A 3,422-nucleotide genomic window follows, 5' to 3' on the forward strand; every position below is an offset into this window, starting at 1 on the left:
TGTTATTTGTGCTCCGGGGAAGCGCGGCTGGGTTCCTGGAAGAGACGCCTATTACCTAGGCTCCTGGGGGAAGTGGCAGCCTTTGGATCTGGCCTACGCCTCTCGGGCCTCTGTGGCCTCAGAGCGTCTGGTCCACACTGTCTGGGAAGAGGTAGGTGGCAGGGTCTCCGCCTCTTCTCCCCTCTATGAGCACTGTGGGCCACAGCACTTGCTGGTGAGCCAGGCTTTGGGTGGCGGCAGGGTATCTGGGGGGAGCCAACGGTGGTCCCTGTTCAGTGGGAGGATGGGCCGGCCCCTGGGACTAGCTGGGCCTGACTAATGGAACCTTCTTCTGATTTCGGGAAGGGGGCCTGGGGTGTCCTCATCCCAAGGATGAGAACTGCTCCCAGCCCAATCCCCTCTTCGTTAGCATCTCTGCCTGGCCCACCTAGCTGAGCAGGCCAGCGGTGGAAGGGATGGACTGTGGGGGCACGGGGTGGGCAGGGGAGCATTCCCTATCTGCTGAATACTGGCCTGCTGGCCTCCCCACAACCACTCCACATGCTCTGGGGGTTGGAGCAGTACCTTTAGGGGCCTGAGGCTATTTATCTGGAGCCTGCTTTTTAGGGGGAGTGGGAGGAGAGCCTGCTCCCAGCCAGTGACTGGCCAGGCTGGGGTGGGGCTGAGTGAAGAGTGAGGCTGTGGCAGGGCACAGATGCAGGCCCAAGCCCAGTTCTCCCCCTGTGCCCGCCACTGGGATGCTTGAAGGGGCCAGGGCTGAGCAGACATACAGCCCCCACAGGGTTCTGGGGCTCCCCTCCCTAGCTCTGTCCCTCAGGGCCCAGCAGGCCCAGCCCCCTATCTTAGGCAGACACACCCGGTGTGTCCCTTCCAGGGACCGGTTGCCTGGTTGTGAGAGTCAGGGGAGCAGGGACAGGTCCAAGACAAGGAAGGCAGTCGGGCTCTGGGAATGGGGAGCCCAGGGAGGGCCTCCGGAGCTGGGTAAGTGGAGGGCTCTGTGTGTGTTGCTGTACACGTGCACAACTCTGGGATGGATGCCAGGGAGAGGACCAGTGGGTGGGTGCGAGCGGGTGTTGGCAGCACCATGTGTCACTGTGAGGGGGCCTCGATGGGAGAGTGGGGGCGGGAGCTGGCATGCAGGGCTTTGGAGTCTCCCCACGTGCATCAGTCCTGCAACAGTTTCAGCGCAGGTGCTTCTGCCTGTGCCCACCTGTCCATCTTGTGTCGTGCTGCCGGCCTCTCCGTGGTCAGGTGTCAGACTCCTGGGTGAAGTTGTCCACCCGTGGGTGGATGTATGCAGAATCCCTCTTCTAGAGCTCCTGGGTGTTGTGGGGACTGGAACGGGGAGGCCCCAGGATCCAGAAAGCTGAATTGAGGCTGCATCTCCCCCAGCTCTGCCAGTCCCGCTTGTACAACAGGACCAGCTATAAATGGAGGGGGAGCAGTCAGCCTGAGAGGCTGCAGGATGCAGAAAGCAGAAAGCCGGGTCTCTTCAGAGGGAGAGTGGAGAGGGAACGTAGAAACCAAGCCAGAGAGAGACCTAGGAGGAGAAGATGGCTGCACAGATGCGTCTCTGGGTGGGCCAGAGAGGTAGGAGGGGGCATCTGGGCCCGGTTTTGTTGTTATCAAGAGAACAGGGGAGGGCAGGCCTTGAGCAGGGGGACTCTGGGCTCCCCACCCACCCAGGCCTGGTCCTTTATCTGAGTGTGAGAGGGTGCCCTGTAGTGCTGGGTTAGGGGAACCTTCATCCCAGCAGACACAAGGGTAAAAAACATTGGAGTAGGGGAGAGGGAGAAACTGGGAGAAGAGGAGGGAGTCCCCAGGCTCTGCCAGCCTTAGGACAGACTCGGAGTTCAGGCTTGGCCTAAGTAAGGGACGCCTCTGGTGAGCCACTGGCCCAGAGCAGGCCTCAGCCTCCTGGTGTCCTTTTCCAGTGGGGGGAGGGGGGAGCAAGGTGCCCTGCCCCACCCACATCACACACATGCACGGCACCCATGGGAGCGCCTGGCCCCTGCCCTGCGGCGCTGCACTGCTCCACCCTCCCTGCCCCTCCCCACCCGGGATGCTGTTTTGGGAACTGGTGACCTAGCTGGATCCTGCCTTTATTTCTGGCATTGAATTGTTGCCACAGTAACTGCGGGGGTGGGGCCGGGTGGGGGAGAGGGTGAAAGGGAAAGAGGGAGGGAGGGAGAAAAGATGAAGAAAGCAAAGAAAAGGGGCCAGAAGAGAAAGCAGAAAGACAGGAGGAAGAAAGGGAGAGAGGGCCAGGCAGTCACTGTGAACAGAACAGGAGAAGGCGAAGCGGGGCAAAGTTCCCTGCCCACCAGATGCCAGCCCGCTTGGATGACTTGCCTCATTTCATAATTCGTTTACTGTCTGCACCGGCTGGCCTCCAGCCTGGCTGGACTCTGCGGCCTGTGTGGCCCAGAGCCAGAGGCCCCCAGACTCCCAGCTGCTCTTCTACAGATGCCATCAGTGAGCAGGACTCTGGGTGGCTCCACTGTCTAAGGTTAGCACTTGGGACCCCCAAGTCCCACATTTTGATTGAAGTGGGATCTCTGGTACTCATTGAAAAGAGCACTTGGCTTTGGCCTCAGGCAGGCCCTGGTAGGAATTCTGGCTTGGCTTCTGTTTGGGTGGCCTTCGGCAAGTTCACCTTTCAGCCTCATTTTTGTTCATCTCTAAATGAGGAGAACGTTGTTTTGTGTGAGGTTTAGAAAGGATGTATGAAAGTCCCGAGTACAGGGGCTGGCACCAAGCAGGTAGTGGTTGGCTGGAGACAGGAGCACAGCTAGACCAGAGGCCCCCCACCCCGAAGCTGCCATTCTACCTGCGGAGGTTTCATTTCTAAAAGCCCAGGGGAGCCACGGTCTCGATCAGTTTCTGCCTGGAAGAAGAGCCCGCTAGGATGGGTGGGCACAAACTCAGAAGGCCCAATGGGCGCGTCTTATCACCCACATCCCGGGGAGCTGTGGAGAGGAGAGGGTGGTGGGTGAGGTGGGGCTCGGCTGGCGGCTCAGATAAGGCAGGGACACACAGCTGGGGGAGGGTGGGGCTGAGATGGAGGGCGAGCAGCCGGCTGGTGTCCGACCAGGGCCAGGGGCAGTTGAGCTGTCCCTTCCGTCACCTGGACCTGCCTTCCTCTGCGGTGCTCTCTCTTCCTCCATCCCTCCCCTCTTCCTGCTGCAGCTCGCCCTTTCTAGCTCTTTGTGCACGGAGGTCGCTGGGACCTTGCGGGTGCCTGCACAGGCAGGCAGGGTGCATGGATGGGAGAGGGGTCTGGACCTGGACGAGACAAGGTGGAGTGAGCCGGCATTGACCTGGGAGAAATGAGCTTTGACGGAAGGGGCTGCTTGTAGGTGGAGTAGGCAGGGTGTGATTTGAGAGAAGCTGAGGACTCTCTCTCTCTCTCTCTCTCTCTC

Source organism: Colobus angolensis, unplaced genomic scaffold (genome assembly GCF_000951035.1).
Source record: "Colobus angolensis palliatus isolate OR3802 unplaced genomic scaffold, Cang.pa_1.0 Scaffold184, whole genome shotgun sequence".
NCBI classification, from domain to species: Eukaryota; Metazoa; Chordata; class Mammalia; order Primates; family Cercopithecidae; genus Colobus; species Colobus angolensis.